The sequence below is a fragment of the Coturnix japonica genome, chromosome 1 (assembly GCF_054131305.1).
Source record: "Coturnix japonica strain WE chromosome 1, WE-NBRP24, whole genome shotgun sequence".
NCBI classification, from domain to species: domain Eukaryota; kingdom Metazoa; phylum Chordata; class Aves; order Galliformes; family Phasianidae; genus Coturnix; species Coturnix japonica.
Genome location: NC_140663.1, coordinates 54,021,631 through 54,034,976, shown reverse-complemented (window position 1 = coordinate 54,034,976; position 13,346 = coordinate 54,021,631). Strand labels below are relative to the sequence as shown.

Below are 13,346 nucleotides of genomic sequence, written 5' to 3'. Positions count from 1 at the left end.
CTTCTCTGGCTGAGAAAACATCAGCTGAGGGCTTTAGAGTGGCAGCAGCTTTGCAATTCACTGTCATTATTCTGAGTCTCAATTACCACAAGCAAATTTGCTCTCTCTTGCTCAGGAACAATAAGAGAGTTAACTAATGAGCTGCCTACTTGAACAAAGCGCAGGCCCGTATTTAGAACAAAAGCATTCGGAGAAGGAATTAAGGCAATGAATACGATATATCCATGCTCTGAACTCCGGGAATTACCTAAAAATGCCCAAGAAGTACATAACTCAGTATATATATTTATATATATATATATTTTTATATATTTTTATATTTTTTATATATTTATATATATTTTTATATATTATATATACATATTATTTATTATTAATATATGGTTATATTATTTTATGATTATGGTTATTATATGGTCATATTATTTTATATAAATATATATACATTTAAATGAGTTGTTTGTTTAGTATGTCAGAGCACAGCTTCTCTTTGCCTTTTTCTTGTTATTGTTTTGCTTTCCAGGCTCTTGAACCAGAATAAACCACTTTAATCCCATTTATTTAATATTTAATGAAACAATGCTCCTGGCTCTATTTCCCCCCATCGGCTGAGTCCGCATTAAGTTACAGCGACAGGAAATGACAGATGAAAATGACACGTCGTTTTACCAGGCGTTTTTTGGGCCGGTGGAACTCAAAAAACTATCTCAAAATTCCTTAGCGCCATTTTAGAGATGAAATACTGAAACACAGGGGCAGGAAATGTTTCATCTGCCAAGCAGGGTGGAGCCGGGAGCGAGACAACTGCAGCTGCTCCTGTGTGTTGTGTTGTGCTGTCAGAAGGCGTTCTGATTGATGACACTGTAAACACAAGCAGCAGGACTAGCGTTTAAAACGCGGATTTACAGCGATTTTGCTGCCATGAAGAGGCAGAGCCATCATCGGGAGCGAGCCATGGTAACAGCGACAGCGGAGAACAAAAGCCCGCCTAAACGTCACGGCCAATCAGAATCGGCTCCCGGCGGCGAGGGGGCGCCCCCGCTTCTCCGTTCCCCGCCATGGGCGGCCTGCATCCCCCAACAACCACCGGGACTCGCTGCCCGCCCCTCCTCCCGGTGCGCGGCGCGCAGGCGCGGTGGGGAGGCGCCGATTGGCGGCGTTGGCCTCGTGCGATGATGACGCGTTAGACCGGGAGGCGGCAGCGATTGCAGCAGGACGGGGGGGCGGCGCGGGGCGGCGGCGGCGGCACCTCGCGGGCGCCAGGGCGGGCGGGCGCCGGCCGTTGGCAGGGCGCGCTGTTGCCGGGTGAGCGGAGGGGCCGCGGGGCTTCGGAGCGTTCTGCGCCGCGTTCTCCGGCGCGGGGTCGGGTAGGGCGAGGGATGGGGGTGCGGAGCGGGGCCTGCGGCGGGGGGCAGCGGGTCGGCGGTCGGAGCGCTGCGGTGCGGAGCTCGGAGGGGATGAGGGAGTAGGCCTGAGGCTGACGGTGGGTTGGGAGTGGGGGAGAGTCCAGTGCTCGGCCTTAGGGCACTTGTTGCTGGTTGGGGTGGGCCATGGGGTCCTTGGGTGGAGGGGGGAAAAATATAACATGAGGCCCCTGCCCTGCACTGCCCGCACGATGTATATCGATATAAACACCGCGGCTCTCAGCAATAGGGGGTGCGGCCGTAATTCTCCTATTCCCGAGTGAGAGTTTATTTCATTAACTTTGTTACAAGTTGTTTTCCTCTGGAGGGGTAATCAGGCGCTCGTCCCCTGTGCGTTGGGGGTGATAAGAAAGATGGTAATCAGCTGGAGGCCAAAGCCCAGTGACAGCTGCTGCTCCTAGGGAGCTCCTCAAGCAGCCTGTGGGGCTTTTTTTATCTGCTTTAACCTCGTAAGTCAGTTGATTTAGTGGCTTTAGTGGGTTAGCGTGTGTGTGAGGAAGCCCTTAAAGTGAAATTGGAACTTCTTCGGTGCTAGGGCTTTGTTGCTTTGTGTATTTAGACATGTAAACACGCAGCTGCCACAGTGGAAAAGCTGTAGATGTTATTCCTTATTTAAAGATCCGTCCTAGTCCTGTGCTGAATTCTTCAGGTGCTTGAGCTGTCCTATTGCAAACCCTGTGTATTCCTTAACGTGAACCTTAATGTCAGCTGTGTCCTCTGGACAGACTGTGCTGGACATGAGCTGGCGAGGTCCCAGAGCGTAACTTAAGCTGTGTGTTTGCTGCCTGGCTGCAGTCGGTATCCAGGAGCATTGAATTCCAGGTTGTGCTTTGCCTGTGCCCTTTATTATGGCTCTGTCCCAGAATCACCGCAGAGTCCTCTGCACAGTCCTTATGGGTCTCCTGCTTAACAAGGCTGTTTCAAAAATGACTGACAGGCTGATGTGTGTCATGGAGCAGTGGGTGCAGCCGGTTATAAAGCACCGCCACAAGATTAAAATTGAATTGTTTTCGCCTATGCAGAAGGGGAAGTGATTGTGTTTTAGGTTTTTTCCCTTCCTGTAGGGGTACCAGCTAGATCTGGTTACAACTATTTTCTGCCGTTGCTCTTGCTTCATGGAGGGAACATGTAACGTGTCATTTTCAGCTGTCCTGTGACACTTCATCCTGTGTGAACGCTGTGTGTGTTAGTGGGCAGTTTGCAGGGAGCTCACCAATGTGTTGGGCTTAAGTTGGTTGCTTAAAACAGCGACGACTCCCTGCTCTGAGCTGCCTACTAAATATTGTTAAGTAAATCTCTTGGTAAGGCTGTTGGCAGCTTCATTGTGAAAACCCTGGAGAACGGTTGCTAGTGCTGAATCAGAATGGGCAGTGGCAGAGCTAGAAGCTGCAACCCAACTTTGGTTTGTCAAAAGTATGCTGTAAAATGGGATGGGTGTAGGAGCTTAAACTGTATCAGGCCTTCACCCGAGCTGGACACGGAGCTCTGTGCCACCACTCCGATGTGTGACATGTTGCTGGAGTGGCATTGCTGCTGTTGAACTGGTGGCCCTCCTGTATGATTGCCCATGTGGGCAGGGAGTGGTGTCTGGGGCAGCTGTGGGTCAGAGTCAGACCTGAGCCCCGCTCCTGGATACAGGGTGAAAAGGCCGGGCTTGGGAAAGCCTGCACTTGCTCGAGGCGAGAGATTGTGTTGATTTGTCATGAAGGGAAAATTAATGGGAATTGGCAGGGCATGTAATGTCAGTGATTGTAATGCTTGGGTCTCCGTTAGTATCTTTTGCTTTCTGTCGAGTATCCAAGGAGCTGTGTCAAGCTTTAATGTAGAAAGATTCTCAATGTTAGGCTGCTCAAGTGTGAGTTTTGCAGGTTTCTGGTTGTGTAACTGTATTATCCAAGACGCTGTGCTGAGAAACAAGGCTTGCATTCATTAGTCTCTGTGCATGAGGAAAATCTTGATAAGGAAACTTCGGGTGGTTGTCGGATTGTTTTGCTGTTATGCCATCAGCGATTCAAATGCTTAAATAGAAGTAGATCTGAAATGGAAATAGCAAATCTGAGTATTTATGATCTGAAAGTCTGTCTGAGTCACTCAGTGAATTTTCTGGCAGACAGTGTGGGTAGAATTGAAAAGATGTTCTTGCACAAGATCTTGGTAGTGATGGCAGAAATGTACTTGGGACAGTGTTGAAGGGGAAGGCTGCTGCTCTGAGTTGTACCGTCCTCTAATAAAGCTCTAAGTTCTTCCTGCAGGACGTTCTATTGCAGCTGCTTGTACCTGGTGTAGTGACCGCCTGCCTTTGCTTTTGGAAGTTTGTCAAGGCAAGTTGAACCAAGCAATCCTCTCCTAAAACATAAGAATATTTATAAGAATATATAAAACTGGTGCCAACAAACTTGGCACTGGCTTTGCTTCTTCAGAGAAAAGGTTTCTGCAAACATGTTTAACTTTAGCTTGTTTATGTGCATACGTTTCCAAGCACCAGAACGCTTTATTTTTTGAAGTAAAACATTATGGATCAGGATGTAAATTGGGGAGAAGCAGAAGTTATTTCCACATAGCTCCTGTTGCAGAGCTTTGAGAAGAACGACTTCCTGCTTTCCATCTGGCTGCAGCTCAGTAAGACTCGGGCTTTTATCATTAGGTAACTGTAAACCTGAATCTCTCGGTGAGTACATTTGTTTTCTGGAAAGTTCTTCTCAATGGTGTGATGCAAAGAGATTTGCCTTAGTCCGGTCTGAAGACAAACATCAAGGTTTACTTTCAGGGCACGGTGACTGTCATTCTGAATGCAGCAGCTACTTATCACGTCACAGCATGGCAGTTGTGGTGGCAGTCAGCAGCTGGCCTCTCCGGAAGGGATGTGCAGCAGCTTTTCCCACTGCTGTTGCAGTTGGGCTGTAGCAAAACTGCCAGTGTGGTTCAGCTCGTTTTCAGCAGCTGTGAAAGTGCAATGGAGTCTGCTGCTGGGGTGTGCCAGCTGCTGTTGCTATGAACAGGGCTAATTATGCTCTTGTGAGAACAGAAAATAGGCGCTATTTACAGGAAGACGGTGTTGGAATAGGCAGTGCTGTAATCATTGGCTCTGAGATGCCTTTGGATAACAGCAAATGGGAGCAGACAATATACGTGTGGGGTAGATTGGAAGTCCATTCTGAAATACTTAAAATGAGCGTTGCCAACAGAACACTGCTTTACAAACTTCTGTGTGGGAAAGAACACTTCCTTTTTTTGCTCTGCCTTATTTCCTTTCTGGCAGTGTGTTATTTCAAAATGGTTAATTTTCATCTTAGTGTAGTGCTGAAAACTCAGCTTTTGGTAGCTACAGATGTCATGGTGCTATAGCATAGCACGGAGACAGCGTAAGGTGAATTCATAGAATCATAGAACGTCTCGGGCTGGAAGGGACCCTGAGGGTCGTCAAGTTAGTTGTGTATTTCCAACCCCTGCACCCTCCCCCACAACAGACAGGGGCACCAACCTCCAGATCTGGTACTAGACTGGTTTCCCCAGGGCCCCATTCAACATGGTCTTGAACACCTCCAGGGATGGGGCATCCACTGCCTCTCTAGGCAGCTGTGTCAACACCCCACCACTCTCTCTGAATTGTAGAACAGTCTGAACTGTTCTTGTTTGAAATGCAGTTCTGGTCATCTGCTTATTTAAAGGTATACTCAGATTGATTTATAGGTACATGAAAGCTATTTTTCACACTTTTTCACCTCATTTCCTTCCATATCAACCAAATTAAACATCGTTTTCCTCAACCTGTTTGGTCCCGCTTGATCAGAGGATTGCAGAGACTGCTATTCCTTGTTTAAAACCAAGATCAGTTGTGCTGCCCTGTCACTAGAGGGTGACAGCTTATATGCTGTCATATGTTTGGCTGGGGGAAACACTGGGTGTGCTAAGCAGTTCTCCTGGGTGGTTTTGCTGGTGAGAGTCCTTTGTGGGCTTCTCTTTTTAGTAATGATGGCACTCTGGTGATGCTGCTGTTTAGCTCCGTATTTGTGCATGTGTTTGCTGCTTGACTAGTGTAATCTCCTCTAAATGTTGCTGCGTGGTTTAAATGGGATGTTTATGGATATTTGAGTCAATGGGCTGTTCCTAGGAGGGAACGTGCCACAGACCATCTTGATGTATGGAACTTTTTCTTCGTGTGGTTCTGCAGACTGATTTCTTGTACAAAGCACTTGGTGGGTGACGTGTCCTGGGGCCTGCTGCCGTAATAAGGGCACCAAGCCAACGTGTATGTGCGTGGTTCCTGAGCTTTTGTGAAATGGAGAACTTGTGATGAAAATGGAATAACCAAACACAGGCAGTAGAAGTTGTCTTCTGAGAGCGAATGACGCCTCTGGCTCACAGAAGATTTAATCTGAAGGATAAAATTCCTGCCTGCACTAGAAACGCTTAGATCTGTCTCCCAGTATGCAGTGTTTTGAAGACCCATGTAGCACAAAGAATAGCCAAGACCAGTTATCAGCCTTGAGAGTATTGGCAAACTTTTACCTTCAGGGAAAGTTATTTTAGCCTTTGGAATGAGGAAGTGGATGGCTTGGAGGACCTGACCTGAAGCACTGCTAAATATGCACTTGAGCTTCTCTCAGGTGACAGTTTGGACATGCTTTTGTGATGAAGAATTACCATCACTACGTTTTCTGGTGGGCTACTCTGCATGATTTAGGGCTGCTTTTGCCTGGGGTAAACTGGAGGATGCTTGAAGCCTTGCTGTCCTTAGCTGGTAGAATTTGTGGGCATGCATTGCATAGTCAGGTTCTAATGATGGTAAGTTAGTGGTGGTAGAACCTGGTGCTGCCTGGTGTTATGGGCCATGACGGGACACTTTGCATGCAACAAACCACGTGCTTTGCAAGTGGAGGCCTTCACATAATCACAGAATGACCTGGGTTGGAAGGGACCTCAAGGATCATGTAGTTCCAACCCCCCTGCCTGGCAGGGCCACCAAACATACACCTTTACTAGATCAGGTTGCCCAGGGCCCCGTCCAACCTGGTCTTGAACACCTCCAAGGACGGGGCATCCACAACCTCCCTGGGCAGCCTGTTCCAGGGCCTAACCACTCTCCTAGTGAAGAACTTCCCCCTAACATCCAACCTAAATCTTCTCTTTCTCTTGCAGATGTGAGGCCTTATTTGCTTTAATTTAAGTGATTGTTTATGCCTCCTTATATATTTTCTAGAACAGCATTATTGCGTTGCAAGGTTGATAACAGCAATATTCTGCTGTTCTTAGTATTATTCTCTAGGCAAAAAGAAAAAAAAAATAATAATGGAATGTGACCAGAAATATAAAGAAGGGCCTATTAATAATTAGTGTTAAAGTAGCTATGTGAGAGAGTGCCAACCATTGGCTTTCTGCCTGCTGTACTTTCAGCAGGGAACAAAAGGGATTATTTTTTGAGGTGTTTGTGCTGAGAGTTGAGGAAAAACATGAAGTCACCCAAAGCTTTTACTTAGTGGAGTTGTGACCCTTGTGGTCCAAGCTAAGAGGAGAGCGCTTGTGTCCTGATAACCTTAATGTCTGTGCTTAAGTGCAAATACTCTTTGACTTCCTGCTGTGACCTTTTTAATAATCTGCAACCTTACTCATTCTGCAGCGTTATTAAAACAGTTTAATAAAGAATGTGTTCTAAAAATCCTTTTTTTTTTCTGGGCTTCACTAATGCAGCAGAGGAAGTTGCTAGGTAGCTTCAATGTGATTTGTAAGGTATCTAAGGGGCAACTTCCAAATATATTTTTGGTGTAAAAGAGGAATGCTAAACTTCTCTGGCTACTTGGGGATTATGCTCATTTCACTCCTGTCAGAGGCAGAAAGAGGTGGGTAGTTTGTTTGCTTGGTTCTCTTTGCAGATCGTCCTCCAGGAAGGGTGTAATTCTTCATGGCTTCCTTGGCATTCTTACATCAGCCGGGACTGCAAACAAGGAAGATCAATAATTAAACCTTCCATTTTTGGAAGCTGGAAGTTAATGGTTGATTTAGTAAGCGGAGCCATCTTGCCAAAATAGTTTTCTGTTGGTTTTAGCTACTCGAGCTTAAAAAGCCTCCTCAAATTTGGACTTGCTTCCTTAGCGTGAGGTGTACAGGTAGGATGTTTCCCCGTCATTAAGGCAAACTCGGAATTTCAGGTTAAGTTCCTTCTTGATGGAGTATGAGAGAGGCTGAGCAAGTTTCACAGCAGTTGCAGAACGTTTCTGTCCAACGTATCTAGCTAGCGCGTGATGCTGTTGAAAATGCCAGTTATGTCAACTGATTTGGAAGGACTCCAGTGTGCGGTCAGCATAGGGGAAAGGAGATGATATGTAAGGCTGTCTGGGGCAATACTGAAAAACAAGTCTTAAAACAAAACCAACCGACTTGGGTAAGGTCAGCTGGTGTAACTGTACAGCTCTGTGTGATGGTAAGAACTTTGGTCTGCTTTGAATTTTGAGCAGCGGAGTCTTAAAGTGCTATAGGACACAAGTGGCACAAGATGTTTGCAGGAGAGCATTAGTTTCTCGTTTTTCAATACAAGCCCTCTGCAGCTGACTTTTTCTGTACCAGTTAAGCGGTTCAAAGCAGCCCCTTGTTACACATCACAGTAAAGTCATTGTGAGAAACAAAGCGTGATCACAGAACCCATGACTGTTTTCCTCTGAAAACTAATGTCTTGGCTCCATTTCAATAGTTCGTTATTATGTAAGTGCCTGAGGGCTTATGTGCCTGCAAGACTCACATGAGTGTTTTGTGCAGGCTGTGGTCATCCTTGAAGAGGTACAATCCCACATTCCTGTTCCTTTAGCAGTACATACAGCAGTAAGGTTCAGGTGGGACTAAAATGCTTTATGAGAGGCTTTGTCTTACGTGGGGATTGGAGCTCCTTTAAAACTGGGCACTTGCTCCTTGCACTCACTGTTCTGAGGTAACAGGATATTCTGAACGCTTTCTCATTTAAAGCCAAAGGGACTCCAGAATTAGATGGTAATTTAAGTTATGTCTTTTGTTATGAATGAACAGTTTGTAAGCACATTATTTGTTACAACATTCAAAGTTGCAGGTGATGGTGGTGTTTGGGGTTGACCAAAGCCTTGCTGCATAATTCCTACCATAGGATGGCATTTAGTCACGCTAATGATGGAGTAATTGGGAATTACTGGCACTTAAAGTTAATTACTAGGCAGACATAAAAAGGAAAGGTGCAGGAGATATGCCTTACTGCTGCTTGCGTTTCGGACTGCCTCTTCAGGGGATGTGACAGGTAATGATAGAGCTGCATGGGTGTGTTGTGTGGGGCTATCCAGTCACTGACACGCGTGTTGTGTGCTAAGGCTGCTTGTCCTCAGCCTCTCTTTGCCTTTGAGTTTCTGGTTGGATTGTGCTGGCAGTGTTTGGTCTCCTGGTAAGTAGTCTGGAGAATTGACTGTAGTAGGAAACAAGTGGTCTGTAGTGAGAACCAATCCTGCTTTTTATGACAGCTTTAAACAACCATTGGATATTCAGCTTTGTACAGGAATATACAAAGCACTTACTGGACGGACTGCAGTAAGTATAATGTTTGAGCTCGCTTTTCTGCTTTGTGTACTAAGTGAAGTATGGGTGAAGTGGGCTGTATGAAGTCAGAAACATTTTCACCACCACTGGGGTGCAATGAATGTCAGCTTGGAGCCGCCTTTTGAGTGCTGTGTGTTTTACAACTCCAGCGACACAAGATCTTAAGATAAACGCAGACTTCATTTAGTGGTTTTGAGAGTCTAACAACATGCCATCAAACAGTGCAGGGAAAATGGCAATGAATCACAGGAAAAGTCTTAAGCATTCTTTGCAGTTTTCATGCTGCAACATTTGTCATAGATGATCGCTCTGAAGCTCCAATTTCAAACTCCCGGGTGAACCAAAAGCAGCACTGTATGTGGCTTGATAAAACTCCTTTCTGACTGTATCTGTAACTTGAGGCAGATTAACATGCAGGTTAATGTATTTGACAGTAATAAATCAGTTTTAACAAGTACTTGTTTAACTGAGAGCTTGGCTAAAATATGATATCTGGGGTTACACTGAGCGTTTCTGGGTAGTGCTCAAGCCAAGATGGTGAAAATATTCTCAACTTCTCCTAGTCTTGTGCTGATACACTTTTATACTTGTTCAGATGCAACTGGCCGTAGTTTCACTGAAGTCAAAGATGTTTCTTGGGGGAGGAATCGAGGGATTCTAGATTAAATGGCATGTGTGCATCTTGTTAACAACTGTACATGTTTGATAGCTGCTCTACAACACTAAGCATCTTTTCCTTTCAATGTAAACTTATTGTCTGGTTTTAAGTGGATAAAAAGCTATTATGTCGCTTCCACATCTTCCTTACAGGAATGCTGGAGAGTAGCTTCCTAAACATGAATGCAAAACTATGTTGTTGTAAGCTGTGTTTATCAGGACTGAGGCTTATAAGGAATTCACGTGTTTTCTGAAATGAGATGGTACTTAGTGTGGCAAGCTTGGCTTCTCAATTGGAGTCAATAGTTGAGGTGTATGAAAGTGTAAAATTGACGCGACTCAAACTATAGTTACTCTTTTCCACTTCAGAAGGGAAATTGCAATGGCATGTTAGATATTTGGTGGGGTGTCAAGGTGTTTTATTTCTTATTTTTTTTCTGCCTTAAACCATTGCTCAATTTGAGTGGCAGTAGAAATCTGTGGCATCGAAGTGCTGCGTGACAGCCTGAGCAACTGTTCATTGAAGAAGCTGGAAATCCTAATGGGTAAACTGACTGTCTAATCTGCATTGAATAGTCAAAACTGAGGCAATTTGAGTGTTTTGGTTTGAGTCTCTGGAAGGAGGTGAGTCATTCCAACTTGCCAGCAGGCGCTGCCCTGATGACTCTTTGGGTGCCTTTGGGGAGCACTGCTGTGTAGGGACTTCTAGAGCTAGTGGTGGTTTCTGGTGCTTAACATCCCTTAATAGGTTTATCCCTTGTTCCCTATGAATCCTCATTCAGAGCAAGGATTTGTAAGGTTGGCTATTTGCCGCATCAGATACAGCTTCCTTCTGTGTTTGAGGTTGCTGTCTAACTGTGACCTTTGCTTGGCTAACAGAAAACGTTGTGTGTTGTTGCATTGTTGTTGTTTTGGGTGGTGTTTTGTTGTTGTAGATATGAAGATTGAGAAACCTTGTCCTATGTTGAAATCTTACTGGGATTTTGACTGGTTTTAAAACAGAGCTTCACTACTGTAAAGTGAGTCCTCTACTAAATGCAAAATCATGAGCAGATCGTTTATTGAATGCACCAAATGTGATGGAAAAGATTAGAACAACTGTTGATTGCCTAGAACACAATAATAGTAGAGTTCAGGTTTGGTATTTCATACGTGCAAGGCTTGTGCCATTTCATAGTGTTGTTCCTAGCTACAGTTGCTTCTCTTTGTAGGAGACTATCTCTGGGCAGGTCAGCTGTCATCCAAGATTTTATTTCTCTCTTAATGTTAATGAATTCACACATAGTTTACCGACTGTTTTCTTGGGATTTACACCTCTGATTCTGTATGTTTCTTTCCCTGAATGCATCCGTGCCATTACTATCAATGCTGTCAATACAGCAAGAATGTTTCATACCTTTCACAGCAGTATATCTGGCAGTATTTATGTTCTCCTTACACCTAACCCCCCATATAGAATTCTTGGCTGCATTTCCCTGCACATCCCTGGCATACAGATGAGCCTTTGGCATCTCTGTGCAGTGCTGTGTCCCTGCTGGGAAGCTTGGCCCGCATTCTGTCAGTACTGATGGTGGCTGGCTGTACATGGCAGATGAATCCGAAGAGCTGCTTTGCCTCTCAGTCACAGCTGTGGATGCAGTAGTCAGTATCTGCATCAAAATCGTTCTGAATGACTTAGTTCTGTTATGAGATGATAACAAGCTTGTTCTGGAATGCGGTCTCTTTTCTTTAGGTGTTGTGTCAGTACGAGGCATTTTTTTCCTCTTTTCCAAACAGTTTATCTGAATAGTTCTGCATGTATTAACATTCCTTGCAGATGCAGTTGGGCTGGGATAAGAGTACCTTCAATGAGTATTTTAGAAACTAGGACAAATAACTATTCAGTAGTTTGACCCAGTTCTTGCTCTCTGCTCGTGTTCCTCCTGTCTGGGCCCGTGTCCAGGAAATCAACCCAAATTCCTACCCTTCCTACTCCTAAGAGTGTGGATGCTTATTGACTTGGCCACGCTTCCTTCCTTTTCATAGGGTTTCTTAAAGAAGTCAGCGGTCTTCTGTGATGCCTGGATTTCTTTCTGAAGATAGAAAACAGGCAGCGGCTGCTTAGCTGACTGTTGTTTTTGTACTTAGGTGCTGTCATAGGAATGCATGTTAATAAGCAGAAGGCACTTTGGTGCAAAACAATGTTGACTGGGTCACCCTGTAACAAGGGTTTCTCTCTAGGGAAAGAGTATTACAAGTTCAGATGGCCCACTTGGTTGCCTTACCTGGGGCTGTTTCAGACTTTATTATTCTATTGTAATTTTCCTGTAGTGCTTTAAAGACTAATAGTGCTTCCAGAATTGCAAAATGGGGGAAGAAATTGAGGCCTCCACCCACACTGGTTCATTCTTGTTTATGGGCGAAGAGGAAGTACTCTGTGTGTTTGCGTGTGAAAATAACATATGTGTAAGTGAAGCGATGATATGTTGCTTAGTGGGTAGTTTATAGGCACAGGTTCTCTGGGGGCCTGACTGTCCCATCTCTGTCCTGTGCTTGTCTGCACTGTGTCCCATCTGTCCTCAAGGCCACTGCTGTCATACCAGTCCTGTGTTTCTCTACGTCCTTGTAAATAACTTTCTACAGAGAAAAAACAACTTGTCACTGCCATCTGTTTAAAACTGTGATTTTTGTCACGCAAAGGTGATGAAAAGTAAAATAAATAAGCCATGGTCAATCAGCCAAGATGCTGTCCCAGCTAAACCAAGTAAAACGAAGCTCCGGGGCAGGTCAGGGAGAGTTTGCAGAGCAGGCCTGCCCAGCCTGACCCTTAGGGCCAGCACAAGCAGTGGCCATGCTTTGTTACAGGGCTTTGCAATGTGTCTAACATATTTGCTCCCCAAATGCTTCATAGTTACCTTCTTAATTCTCAGCTCTGATAACCTTTTCAGAAAACAGTATGCATTCACTGCCTTTTGCATTACGGCTATTAAGGAACACATCATAAAAGGAAATCCCTGGACTTGTTTAGAACGTTACCCATTTGACTAAATAGGTTTCTTACTAATACAAGTTACATTCAGTCTTACTACAGCAGATTTAAATATATACATATATAGCAACCTAGAGTGTGTATTCCTCTTTGCTTTTAACAAGGAGGCAGATGTAGTTGTTGTACAGTTGCTCCAGGTGTTAGAGTGTTTGCCTGCATTGTAAAGGATCTCACTTTTAGTTTGTAGATATGGAATCCTTCACTTGCTGGGAGGAGAGCACTCGTACCTGCCAGCACGGAGGAATGTTTGCTCTCTGGATCGCAGCTGCTGTTGATCTGGTGCCATTTACGTTCTCATGCAAAGATTCTCTGTAGAGGGGAAAAGTGAATGTTCGCTCAGCTTCCTAGTGCACCAATGGACTTTGGTGCCTGCTCCAAAGACTGTTTTTCATAGTCACCCAGCGTCTCTTCTTTGGATTGAGTGTCTTTGAGTCAGGAGTTCAAAGGCTGTACTCTAAAAGTCTCAGTTAAGATGAACAGTGATGTCTGATTTCAGTCTCTCACCTTCAGACAGTCTGCCATCCAAAGTGTTACTAACGAAAACCAACTGCATCTTTTTTTTGTGGGCAACTGTGAAACAAGTTGGTGCGAGTTAGTAAGATGCTGTAGAAATAAAATCATAGACGGGCATGAAGATGGGACACGTTGCGCTTGGAGAATCCATTGGATGAAAAATGAACCAAAGCTTT

At 44.8% G+C, this 13,346-nt stretch overlaps 1 protein-coding gene across 11 annotated transcripts in view; it reads left to right on the top strand.

The window, feature by feature from the left end:
- Positions 1-1,235: 1,235 nt before the first annotated feature.
- Positions 1,236-13,346, top strand: part of ADIPOR2 (adiponectin receptor 2) — a 38,283-nt gene continuing 26,172 nt past the window's right edge. For 6 of the 11 annotated variants that reach the window (XM_015865346.3, XM_085540461.1, XM_085540509.1 and 3 more), the window contains exon 1: positions 1,236-1,305. The gene's annotated coding sequence lies outside the window, so the exon portion shown is untranslated. Of the gene's footprint in view, positions 1,484-3,681; positions 3,746-7,294; positions 7,424-13,346 lie in introns of those variants that run through there. The other 5 variants (XM_015865355.3, XM_085540468.1, XM_085540505.1 and 2 more) reach the window with 4 other exon arrangements.